The following is a 13,081-nucleotide window of genomic DNA, read 5'->3' on the forward strand; positions in this document are numbered from 1 at the left end:
ACCCAGACCAGAGGCAAGAAGGAAGGTTGCACCCACAAGCCCAGTGCTACCAGTGAACCCCAGCTGATGCCCAGAGCAGCTGACAGGTCAGCCAAGGCAGACAAGTCACTTGATGAACCACTGGAAGAAAGATGGGCAGACACCACAGTGATGGGGCTATTTAGTGTGTTTCTTAAAGCCCCAGCTCCTGGAGTCCTGTGATGATGTGAGACTCTCAGCTTGCTTTTTTTTGAAAAGTGAGTTTCTAACCCTCCTAGTTGTGGGGAAAAGCTTGAAAACATGACACAAATGACACCTCTGCCAACAGCCCAGAAATCAGGCAATAAAGAAAACGACCCAGCATTTATTATTTTATGTGTGTCTCAAACCAATCTCATCAATTTGAGGGGGCCTGGCTCCTGATTTCTGTGTGCTTGGGGGTGGGGGGGGGGGGTGGCAATTCTGCAGGAGAACAACCTGTAAAGAATGGACTGGACTCCAGCAGGCTGGCTGGAAGGGCAGGGGAACCTTTCACAATCACATGAAGCAAAATGCTATTGACAGAGACCAGCAGAGGAGCTAAGGGAGAACAACTCAGAGCCATGATGGCCTTAGCTCTCCTCTGTTGAGTCCCTTCCCCAGTATCCCTTCAAGCCCCCTTGGTTAGCAAAATGGAAAGGATTCGAACTGCCCTAGTCTGCTCCTCAGCTCTCTGGCCGTTTGCTTTTTGCCCAGAGGCCTGGTTTCCCTTCCTGTTTCTAGCCTGCTGCACGTCTAGTTTGTGCGTGCCAGCCACATGCTGCTGCAAACACCACAGAGGAAAGTTTGAACAGGAACAAACAATAAAATTAATAAAACCAGTCTATTTTAAATTAAATAAAAAGATCCTGAAAATGTGTCTATTCATATTGCACTGGGTGTGTGTCTGCCCTCTACTGGATAGAGTCAGACCAATCATTTGTGTGTCATAAGCCCTGTACTGCAAAGAGCAACTGAAGATTCTCCTTGCCCCCAGGGCCTGTGTTTTTGGAACAGGCCGATCAGCATTCTTGTCCCTGCTGTCTGGGAAGTTCTGAGTGGGCACAGACTTCAGCATAGCCACAGCTGAGACATCCCGGTTGACTATGGGTTTGTGACAATACTGCTCATTCACACTGCAAGTGACAGAAAGCCGCGCCCTTCACATGGCTGGTCAGTGGCCCCTTGTGTGACATGAGTTGAAGGGTCTCAGCCCAGTTCCCAGGTGTCCTCCTCATGCTGTGGCTCCTGTCCCTGCTCCGTGGAGAATGACAGAGCAATCTGGCTAAGGTATTTCATGACCCCCAGTACCATGGCCTCTGAGCACATTTACCCTCACACCCCTCTGAGAGGCAGGCCAGGGCTGCTAGCCCCTTCGGACAGATGGGGACCTGAGGCACCGAGAGGCTAAGTGACCACCCCAAGGTCACACAGAGAGTCTGTGACTGAGCAGGGAATTGACCCCCAGAGCCCCTGAGTCCCAGGTTGGTGCCCTACCCCCTGGGCTACCCTGGGCATTTCCAGGCTTTCCGTCCAGCTCCTCTGAACACTCCCCACACTCAGTTACGGAGCACCGCGTTCTCTGCTCCCAGGTCTGGACCTACCCAGCCAGCTTGTTCTGCCACTGCCTCTTCTTCCCAAGGACACAGCCCGGCGACCACACCCTCACCTGCGCAGTCACGGCTCCCCTCTGCCCCTCCATTACGCCTGCCAGACAGGGCTGGGCAGGTGCTTGGCAAACAGCGAGGCAATGCCACGGCTCCCCTCTGAGGTGGGTTTTGCAGCAGGGGAAGTCGAGGCACAGAGTGGTTAAAGTGACTTGCTCAAGGGCACCCAGCAAGTCAGTGTCAGGGCTGGGAATAGAACCCAGGAGTCCCAGCTTCCACTCCCTCTTGCCCTCCTGGAGCCGGGAACAGGACCCAGGAGTCCTGCTTCCCAATCCCACGCTACACTAACACAGAGAGCCCCCACCTGTCAGGTGAGGAACATGCACATTCAGGGCTTGACTCCTGGTGTGAACAGAGCCTCCAGCCAGCAGCCAACTCCCCCACTAGGCGAGGGAGCCAGGGACGGGGAGGTGAAGCCGGATCCCAGCGTGGGGGGCAGCGCTGTGCCTACTGGCTGGCATAGCCTAGGCCAGGGCGGAGCTCAGCCTCTGGCTTTCCCCCAGCTGCCGTGGCCCAGACCGGGGCTGCGTCAGCGGCAGCCGGGAACAGGGCGAGTGCTGGGGGGGGCTCGATCGACCCGTCTGCCCAATGTTTGTAAACTAGCAATTCTGGCGCCACCTGCATCCGCCCAAGTCAGCAGAGCCGGTGACCTCCAGCCCCTGCGGCCCAGCCTGCTCCCCACGGCCCTGGCACTTAGCCCCGGGGCGGGGGGTAACTCTACACCAGGACCTGCGGGCTCCTAATGCAGGCGTATAGATCTGTTTGGGCTGCCCCCTGCCGCCCCCCTCCCCCCGCTGGGCGCGGGGAAAAATGACAAAATAATGCAGCTGCTCTGACTTCATTACCAGGGCGTTTAACGAACCTGACGCCCCATCCTTTGCTCTCCCCGGGCCGTATCGATGGGGTCAAAGGGCAGCCGGGACACGCACATGCTGGTCAATGATAATTGGGTTCTGGGCTCTCGGCTGGGAGCGGGACTCATGAGGGAGCCAACGCAGCGCTGCTTGCTGTGGTGTGCAGCCAGTGACGGCGCGGCGAGGCTGGCCAGGCCGGGCGCCCACGCCTGGGGGGTGGATGGTGCCGGCTGGGCCGTGGTCAGGACAGGGACTCGCCCACGCCACGGGACAAAGGCTACTGGCTGGAGCGAGGGCCAGCGGCGATGCTGCATTAGCAGCTGGATTCCTCCAGGCTGGGAGGTGCCACCCCACGTCCATCGTCCCCCGGGGGATCCCCGGTGCTTCCACCCGCATTGCCAGCCTCGCTGACCCCCTCACAGTGCCCCGTGCCCATGGCGCGAGGGACGAGCCGGCTCAGAGGAAGGAATGAGGTGTCAGGCTGAGAAGCAAGGGGGAGCCGATTGCCCTGCTGGGGCTCACGCTGACTGGGGACCGCACTCCTCAGGGCCGCGGGGACTCCTGCAAACTGAACGCTGCCGTGCTGCCGGGGATTGAGCACATGGGTTGTGGCTGCCATCTTCAGGTGCCCAACTACCCCTCCCCACTGGGACCTGGGTTACTCACCTCCCTCTGATCCCACCCTGTGGGGTGCCTACCTCCCCCTGCTGGGACTATTGGGTTCACCTCCCTCTGATCCCGCCCCCTCCCTGGGATGCCCCCCCCCACTGGGACATGGGGTGCTCACCTCTCTCCAATCCCACCTGTGGGGTGCCCCCCACCGGCACTTGGGGTGCCCCACCAACTGGGACTTGGGGTGCCCACCTCCCTCCAATCCCTCCCTCGGGGTGCCCACCTCTCCTGTCCTGGATGCTCCTGAAGACTCAGCCGGTTGGCTCAGTCGCACTTAGGTCTGCCTTCGCTGCTAGGTGTCACCCTAGATCCAGCCCCACCCGCTCCTGGGAACAGGTCCCTGTGTGTGTGGGCGCACTGGGACCCCCCCAACACACACACACACACACGGTGGTGCAGGCTGGCATGGCTCCAGCAGGGGGTGCCCCCCCCCCAGTGCAGGCTGAATCTGGCCAGGTCACGCGATGCCACAGGTCAGAGGTTCAAGTCCAAGTGAGAGAGGTTCCCTCAGCAGCTGGTTTACTAGCTCCAGTGCCCAACGGATTGGGGGTGCCCCCCGGGCGTCTCGGAGCTAATGGGCCCGAGGGAGAGCACGGCACCCCCCTTGGGCGTCTCAGAGCTTTGAGCGTCTTCCCTGGAGTCAGAGTGAGAATGTTTTCAGCCAGACGCGTCGCTCAGAGCAGGGATCAGTCGCAGGGCTGGGACCCCAGGAGCCATGACAGGGCAGAGGTCACGCCAAGCCCTTTCCTGCCCAGCCCCAGTTAGCAGTTCCTGGCCCTTTGTCTGGTTGGAGGCCTCGCCGGTGTGGCTCCTGTTCATCGACTGGAAAATCCGGACTCCAGGCATCCGTTCCAGTGACAATGCTCTGCCTCACCACAACCCTCCCCTGCTCAGTGCAATGCCAGGCTTGCCTCCTAGCTAGCAGCTCGCTGCTCACCGTCGCCCTCTGGGGGCCAGTCCCGCCTGGGGCAGAAACGCCTCCCTGCAGACACGTCTTGCTCCTTTCGCTGCATGTCAGTGGCATGGGTGGGTCTGTCGCCCAGGGCCGCGTGCAGCGCCGAGGAGGGCTGCCAGCGACGCCTAGAGCCAGGGCTCATTGTCTAGTGGCAAGTCTGGCTGAGAACATTAGCAGGCCTGAGAGCCACTTCCAGCCACCCTGGGCTAGTGAGATGGTCGTTGTAATGGGGGGGGCTGCAGAGGCGTGCCTGGGACCTCCTGGGTACTGGCACAGAGGGGAAGGGGAAGGGGAAGGGGAAGGGATAGGGATAGGGATTGGGATTTATTTTCTAGGCTTTCGGTTATGCTGCTCTTCCTGCAGCTGTGCAGTATGTCCCAAGTGGCCTATGGGCTGGCATTGCTACTCCCCTGTCCCGCCCTTCTCCCCCTGGCAACTTCCCTTGCCCCCAACCCTGGCCATCCCTCCTCCGCCCCCCCCTCCCCCCACGTCCTGGGGTGTTGTGTCATATCAGCAACTGCTCCAGGGACAGCAGCTAAAGCCACCATCACGCTGGCCTTAGTAACTCAGCGTGGTCATTGCAGGGGACTGGGAGGCAGGACTCCTGGGTTCTTTCCCAAGCTTGCCGGGACGGGGGCGGGGAGGGCTGCTGTCTGCAATCAGTGCGGGGACTCAGCGCTCTAATCCTGACTCTGACACAGACCCCCTCCCTCTCTGTGCCTCAGTTTCTCTGCCAATAAAGGACACAGACAGGGCAGATGGATTCTCTGCAGTTTCTACCGGAGACGGGACTGGCTCAGTCTTGCTGGGCTCCGAGCAGTTACTGAGCGAGATGTGCCAAATTCTGGGGCGGACCTCCCTCTCCCCAAGCCACTGAAAGGCGACATGAAAGCGCAAGACAAATAACAACGCGACAGCCGGTCCCCCCCCCCCCCGCTTGCTTCTGTGCCATTGTCAGTAACACCCGCTCCCGCCAGCAGGTGTCAGCAACCCCCCAGCCAGAACCCCCTGTCCCCGCAGTCGCCCTGCGGCCCCCCCCCCCCGCAGTGCAGCCCGCCCCCGTGCGCATCGAGGGGGCACCCAGGCGCCTCCTCCCGCCCCAGCGTGCTCTGGTCCTCGAGCGCACATGGGCGAAAGTGGGGTCCCGCTGCTCAGGGAGGAGTCCGGACTCCTGGGTTCCGTTCCCCAGCCGGCCACTTGCCTGTCCCGCTTCGCGCGTAAGCTCCTTGGGGGCAAGGCTCGGCTTCCTGTTCTGTTTGTACAGCGCCGAGGCCCCGGGGGCTCCGAGCCCCTACCCTGCTACGGGCAGCCAGCGCTGTGCTGGCCACGCACCAGACCCACCCAGGGACTTGTGGCTCCGTGCCCCCAGCTGTGAAATGGGGACAATGAGCCCCACACATCTCTCGGCAGCGGGCGGTGAAGAGTCTTCCCGGTTTACACGGTGCTTCGGGACCCCGCCACGGCCAGCGAGTGCGAATTCTCCAAGCGGGCGCCGGCCCAGGGGAACGCCGTCTCCGCTCGCCCTGCGGTCGGTTCTCCAGCCCGCTGGGACGGGGAGGAAAAGAGCCGCAGGGCTCCCGCTCGGCTCGGCGCCCGGCTCATCGCGCCCGCGGAGCTGGAGCCGCCGGCCACGCCAGGGCGTGGGAGCCGGGGGCGCTGCTCAGCCGCGGGCCTCCCCGGCTCCGCCAGAGGTTCCCCGCGCACCGGGGGCAGCAGCGGCTGGCAGGGCCTGGCGGGGACTTTCCACGCGCTTTCTCGGGGCGACGCCCCCCCGCCGGGCTCTATCGCCCACTCCCCTGGCTCTATCGCCCCCCCTCCGCCGGGCTCTATCGCCCCCCCGCCGGGCTCTATCGCCCACTCCCCTGGCTCTATCGCCCACTCCCCTGGCTCTATCGCCCCCCCCCGCCGCCGCCGCCGCCGGGCTCTATCGCCCCCCCCCCGCCGGGCTCTATGGCCCCCCCGCCGGGCTCTATGCCCCCCCCGCCGCTGGGCTCTATCGCCCACCCCCCTGGCTCTATCGCCCCCCCCCGCCGCTGGGCTCTATCGCCCACTCCCCTGGCTCTATCGCCCCCCCCGCCGCCGGGCTCTATGGCCCCCCCCGCCGGGCTCTATGGCCCCCCCCGCCGCTGGGCTCTATCGCCCACCCCCTGGCTCTATCGCCCCCCCCGCCGCTGGGCTCTATCGCCCACTCCCCTGGCTCTATCGCCCCCCCCGCCGCCGGGCTCTATGGCCCCCCCCCGCCGGGCTCTATGGCCCCCCCCGCCGCTGGGCTCTATCGCCCACCCCCCTGGCTCTATCGCCCCCCCCCCCGCCGCTGGGCTCTATCGCCCACCCCCTGGCTTTATCGCCCCCCCCCCGCCGGGCTCTATCGCCCCCCCCCGCCGGGCTCTATCGCCCCCGCCCCCGCCGGGCTCTATCGCCCCCGCGTGCGAACGGCTGGTCCTGAGGCCTGAGCAGCGGCCCGGGGCGTGTGTCCAGCCCAGCCCCGCCCGCGGCCCGGTCTGTCCGCCCGCTGCCGCCCCAGGCCCCGCCTCAGCGCTCCCTCGGGCCGGGCACAGACCTCAGCTGCTCTGCGGGTCCGGCCTGCCGCGCCCCGGTCGTTACAGGGCACCTGCCGTGCCCCGGTCGTTACGGCGAGCGCGGGCTGCCCTGCGTGGGACGCGGCGGGAAGGGGGCAGCCCTTTGGGTGCCCTCCAGGCTGCTCCTTAGCGCAGGAAATCGGGCCGGGCCAAGCGTCAGCGCCCAGGTGCCGCGGGGGCTCAGGACCAGGAGGAAACCGCAGCTGCCTGGATGTGGGGTCGGGAGCCGGGGGGGCTCCAGCTCCTTGGGGGAACTGTAGGGAGGGGGCTGCTGTTCCCAGGGGAGAGACCCGGCCCTCGCCTCCCTTTGAGTCCAATGGGAGCCTCCGATGGAGGCCGCCTGGCCCAGCTTAGCGGGGAGGGATAGCTCGGGGGGGTTGAGCCTTGGCCTGCTAAACCCAGGACTGTGAGTTCAATCCCTGAGGGGGCCGTTTAGGGATCTGGGGCAAGAATTGGGGTTTGGCCCTGCTTTGAGCAGGGGGTGGGACTAGATACCTCCTGAGGTCTCTTCCAGCCCTGAGATTCTAGCGCGAGTCAGGACAGCTGGGTTTTATGCCCTACGCTCTCCTGCAGCGTGACCTGGGGCAAATCCCCTCCCTTTCCCACTTTGTGTCTGTTTAAACTGGAAGCTCTTTGGGGCAGGGACTGTCTCCTGGGGCCCTGATCTGAGTTGGGGTGGCAACTGCCGTGTTCCTAAAGGCACAGAGCACACCACGAGGCGGCTGAGCCAGCTCCGGGACTTGCCTTTGCTTAGGACCGGGCTAGTGTAATGCGGCTGGAAGCTCAGTTCTGCGGTGTCTCTGGACGAGCCGAAAGCCAGAGTGGCTTCTCGCTGCACCGAGCGCCCCTTGTGTGGTGACGTCCCAGCACAGGGCATGGTATCAAAGGGAAACCCTGTTACCCTGCCTGGGAAATGCTGGGCCCTACTAACAGGACTCACGTTAACCTGCGTTAGGCCAAGCACCCCCTCGCCCGGCTCGCTCTCTGTATTGATCAGGCTCGCAAAGGTGCTCCGGCCACGCAGCATGGCACTAGGATCCATACCGCCGCTTGGCTCGTTCACCTCCCTAGTAGCAACAAATAAATAAATAAAGGAGCAGCTTGGAAGGCTGAGGCAATTAGGAGTTTTAAAATCTTGTTTACTTGCAAAATAAAGTGCCCAGTTCATTGCTTGCCACGGGAGACGCGTCGCCCCTTCACTACTTATGTCTGGGGTGGGAGCGCCGGCCATATTTATGATCTGGCTAGTCAGCGGCTGGGTTTTAGATCGGTGTGTGAGGATCCTGGTAGCGGCTTCCTGCCTGCATGAGACGGGAATGAGAACGTGGCGGTTGTGCGATAGGCCATTGCAGGGTTCCTTCACGGGGCAGGGCCCAGGCAGACGCAGGTACGGCTCTACGGTCTCCTGCTGACACCAGCCTGGGCACAGTGGCTGACAGGCCCTGCTAGGGTGCATGTCCCTGCCACCGGAGGGCAGGGCACCTGCCAACTGTGCCAAGCACGTCTCTTCTTGCAGGACGGCGCAGCGTACACTCTCCTGGAGAATGGGCTCCAAAGGGGAAGCAGTTCAGCTCCCACTTCACCTGGTCTTGTATGTCGTAACAGGTGCTCAGAGGCAATGGTGATGGGCACCCTAGAAATGCAAATAGATAGCCAGCTCGTCTGCACGTCAGCAAAGGTGGCTGCCCCGTGTCTCCTGGGGCTCTGGTCCTTGCACTGACTCCTCACCAAACGTAGAGTTCCAGCCCATGGTCCCGGTTATTCCACCGCCACGGCATTCTAGCAGAGCAGTGTTCCACCAGGATGGTGACACTGGCAACCAGGATTGGGGCGACAGGAGCGTCAAGCTGTGGGGGTTGACTTTGGAACTCACTGCCACAAGAGAGAAGTGACCACAGGCCTCACTGCATGCAGAACAAGCCGTAAAACTCAGCTCTGAGACCTAGCTTCCCCTGAATAAGATCTATGTACACACAGCATGGATGCTAATCTGTCAGAGCTCTGTGACCCTACGAGCATCCCAGTGCCAGAAGGCAAGGGGCTCCCTGGTACCTAGCAATGCAGCTGACCTCACCAGCTCAGTGTAACCCAGCTCCCTGGTGTATGTAAAAGGTGCCATGTAAGGTATCATATGTGAACTGGTAACACTGGGCATTAATATTACATGGCATATGTACAGATGACGTATAAAATTATAAAGATGTATGTTGGGTACTAGCCCATAGGGGAAACCGGGGGGTGGGAGGGCCCCTCACCTTCTGAACAGTGGGTCCCGGTGGCTACAGTCCATAAAGCTGGTCCGTGGAGCCCAGTATCTATAGCCTTGGGCAGCATTGCCCAATATTCCCAGTATGGGACAGTTGAACCTAATCTCGTGGGTGGTCACCCCACACTGTAATAGATGTGGGAAGTGTGGGAAGGGGTAGGGGGACCTGGGCCTCCCTACTCCATCAGGTCCCGACCCAGGGCCCTGTAAACCTGATTTCAGGTTCCAGTTCCGATCTCATTAAACACGTTCCCTGGGCTGCTTCTGACCGGGCACTCCAGCTCCGGCAGTTCCTCTTGGGGTGGCGACTGCCAGTCTCCCTCTGGCCCCGTGGGCTCCCGCTGTAGACGTGGTCTGCTCAGGCTCTGCAGTTGGGGGCTCTGGCAGTTTCCTGGCAGGGGCTGGTACTGTGTGTCCGCTCTTCTCCCCAGTCAGCGCAGACTCACCTGACCTGCATCCTTTTATACCCTGCTTCCAGCTGGAGCATGGCTAGCAGGGGTGGGGGGCATGGCCTCCTGAGCCCACAGCCAGGGCGTAACCCTTGCTGACCCAGTGCGGGGTTGATACACCCTGTCACAATGTTCCAGAAATATGTTCTTAAACAATGTGTTTGACAGGTAGGGCTTAAAGCAACCCCTAGACAACCTGCTTGAATGTGTCTCCAGTGTAAACAGAGCAAGGAGAGACAATGGAAGTACATGTACATAAAACGTGGAACGAGCAAGTGGAGGGAGACAGCTACCTAACCATCACAAACCAGGGCGGAGCCTGCCAAAATTAACATGGTGGCAGCTCCCTGATGGCCACAGCAAGCTGAGCCCACCCCGGCTGCCTGACTCTGAAAACAAAAAGAAACACGGAGGCTACCAGCAGCCAGCGAAAGCAACTTTGGCAGCCTTCAGCTGCGGTGCCAACGAAGCCCAGCGCGTCGGGCTCTGTGCTGGAGCCTGGCGAAGGCCTGACCAGCCATGCTGGAAGAACGACTGTGGGGAGAAAACGACACTGAACCAACAGCTCGAGTTTATGAAGTCCAGTTTTTGGCTTTGCCACGTATTTCTCCTTTTGTTTGAAAGCATTTCGCTCCCCACTCTTTCTGCCTGGGATCCCTTAAACAGCTATTGTGAATACACTGAATCTTGTGCTATCGCACACCAATCTCAGAGCACTGTCAAACTGATGTGTAAACTCCCCAGCCAAACTCACAGGCTGGGGCCGTGCGCTGGCTCTTTAAAGGACCAGTGACCTCCATAAGGAGTTGAGAGTGCTACCGTGAGGCGGGCTGAGTACGTTGAGGAGCTGATTTTGGGGAGACTCAGGACTGGGAGGTGCTGGGGCCAGGGCGAGGTCATGGCGCCATGAGCAGGCTTCTGGGGCCAGGGCACTGAGCCAACCCCACACAGCACAGATGCACCCAGGGTTACAGGGCTGGTGGCGACAGACCCCCTTTCCTGCCTGGATGAACCCCCAAAGCGTCACAATGGCCTCCCACAGGCAGAGCAGACAGAGCATGAGCGACTGTTGTTATTACTCGACAAACACCTCAATGCCCTGGGGATGGGCGGTTTAAGGCCCTCACTTGGCTGCTAAACCCCATGCCCCGCACTCCAAAGGGGACCCTGGCGTGGCCCTTTCTCTTTGAGGGCCGACACCGTCAACGCTTGCTCGCATCCAGTGAAACATACACAGCCGCAAACTGGTTCTCTCTCCCTCTCAGGTATCTTGGAAATCCCCTGCCATGCAGTGGCCAGGCAGCATGGCCGGCACCAGCCCCAAAGCCCACGACAGCAGTGGCCGTATTTAGGAACCGGACCACGCTTACCTGACCTTGGTCTTGGCTCATTCTTGCTTGGTGCTGAGATGCTGGCTCTGAAATGGGCAGCAATGTCTCTGTTCCCTGCGATGCTGATGTCTGGGGCCAGTGTTCTGGCTTTTGAATCTAGGTCCATGAATGGACACGAGAACGTGTGGAGTGGGCCCTATATATGTCTGACGTGGCCTCCGTCCTGCTCACATCCTACGGGCCTGATCCTGTGAGGTGCTGAGGTGGCTCTTGAGGGCACCCAGCATTTAACGCGCTCCCCAAGTGTTTGCAAAGTTAACCCAGTCAGCCTCCCGTCAGCACAGCCATGTTGAAAACACGTGTTTCTCTCCCCCTTATTCTTTCCAACATGTAGTTTAATAGCAATAATGAGTAGTCTAGCCTGGCTGTGTCACCACTGCCCTCTACTGCCTGGAATCAGAACTGATTGATTCTGTGTGTCCTATGCCCCATACTGCTACCAGTTCACAGTGCCGTGTCTTCAGTCTGCCTGCGAGGCGGGGCCTCTGCTGCTGGCTCTGACATGCTGTCACCACTATTGCTGTGATGTTGCTGGTGACCATAAGGTGCTGCAGGGAGACTGGTGAAGTCTAGGTTACACTTCATGTTGTTACTACACAAGCCGTGCAAGGGGCTGAGCGAATGTTATGCCAAGACTCCTCACCATTAGGTTTCTAAGCATTTGCATCCATAACCCTAACAGTCAACTTGGTTTTCTAATATGCCATTTTTTGGTCATGTTCTCTGTACTCTGTCATGTTGCCCCAGGCCAGTGGCTTCAAGCAACCCTACAATAACAAACCAGCATGTGCCGCTCTGTGTTGGTGAGCGATCAGCCACTCAAACCAGGGGCAGGGTGGGAGCGATCTTCGGCATGGCAAAATCCCAGCTTCAGGGGGGGTATTATTAACAGTGTGAAATTTACTAATGTGATTTAATTCCCTCGCTAACAGCCTTTCAGCATGTGGAGAAATGACAGGGTTCAGGCCTGCGTGTTCTCTCTTTGGCAGGCTGAGTCCTTCCTGCTCGTGTCCCCCCCGTCCCCAATCGCTCCTAACTAACCAACAAGGCAGCTTTATTTTCTCTCTCCTTTTGTTCCTTGCATAGTGACATAAGTCTCCCCATGACATGGGGCCATTCTTCATCCCCACAGGACATGATTGATCTCGGCCGATTACCATTTTCCATTTATCTGCACAGGAGTTAACCTCGTTTTCTTGGTAACCGCATTAGACATTTCATGAATCCTGACTTCTCGGGGAGTTTCTGGGAACGGGTGGGGAGCACAGGGAGGGATTAGATTCCAGGGGAAGGGGGCGGGGAGGAAGAGAGCTAATTGGCAGGAATTGACAACAGGATGAAAGGATCAGATTGGTGCCATGGCAGCTCTTCCCAGAAACCACCCCGCTGAGAAATCCTATGTTCACATTAGCTGCCTCCCAGCACCGCCCCTGCAGTTCTGGGCTAGGGGGACCACATGCCCACCCTGCCTCTGCCAGCCTTTCGCTCCCAGGTTAGAAGGCGGGCAACAGCCCAGAATGCAGGGTTCTGTCTTCCTGATGAGCGGTAACAATCCTGCGACGTTTTAAACCACATTCCATTGGCAACCGTTTAGTCCCTGCGCTTTGGTGTTGCGGCCCCAGAGTGGGCGTGGACCCCCAGCACCATTGGCACCAAACCCAGAGAACCGGGCGCTAGCCTGGTACTCCTGAGACCTGGGTGCGGCACCCTATTGGGCCACAGGTGCTGGGTACGTCGCTTAGGCTCACAAACGCCTGCTGATTTCAATGGAACGGGGAAGCTGGCCTTAGCCTCCCTGTGCCTCATTCCCCAGCTATACCCCAGGGAGAAGAGCTGTGTTCTTACTCCAGGAATGTGCTGAGGATAAATGCGTTAGAGCACGCAAGGCACTCAGATATTACAGTAATGAGGCTACATAAATACCTTAGGTAGCCCTCTATAGCGTGAGCTAAAAGGAGCACGCTATCTGCTAGCACTAGTAGGCCATCACCCCTGCATGAGGTATCTACTGGAAAGGGGACACAGTGCACGTTACAAGTGTGATCTATTTGCAACCCACCCAAAAAATGACAGCTGGTTTGTGGTTAAAGTGCAATTCTGTCTCAAGCCAGCCTGGCCACCTGGGGATCAGGTCATTCATATGCATACAGAATTCCGAGCCCCTCCGGGGCCATGATCCAGGTTTATCACAAAATGTCGTGGCCTCAGGCTGGCGCATGAGCGCCGGAAAATGAGGCCGGCTCATCCACGT

Source organism: Lepidochelys kempii, chromosome 8, assembly GCF_965140265.1.
Source record: "Lepidochelys kempii isolate rLepKem1 chromosome 8, rLepKem1.hap2, whole genome shotgun sequence".
Lineage (NCBI taxonomy): Eukaryota > Metazoa > Chordata > Testudines > Cheloniidae > Lepidochelys > Lepidochelys kempii.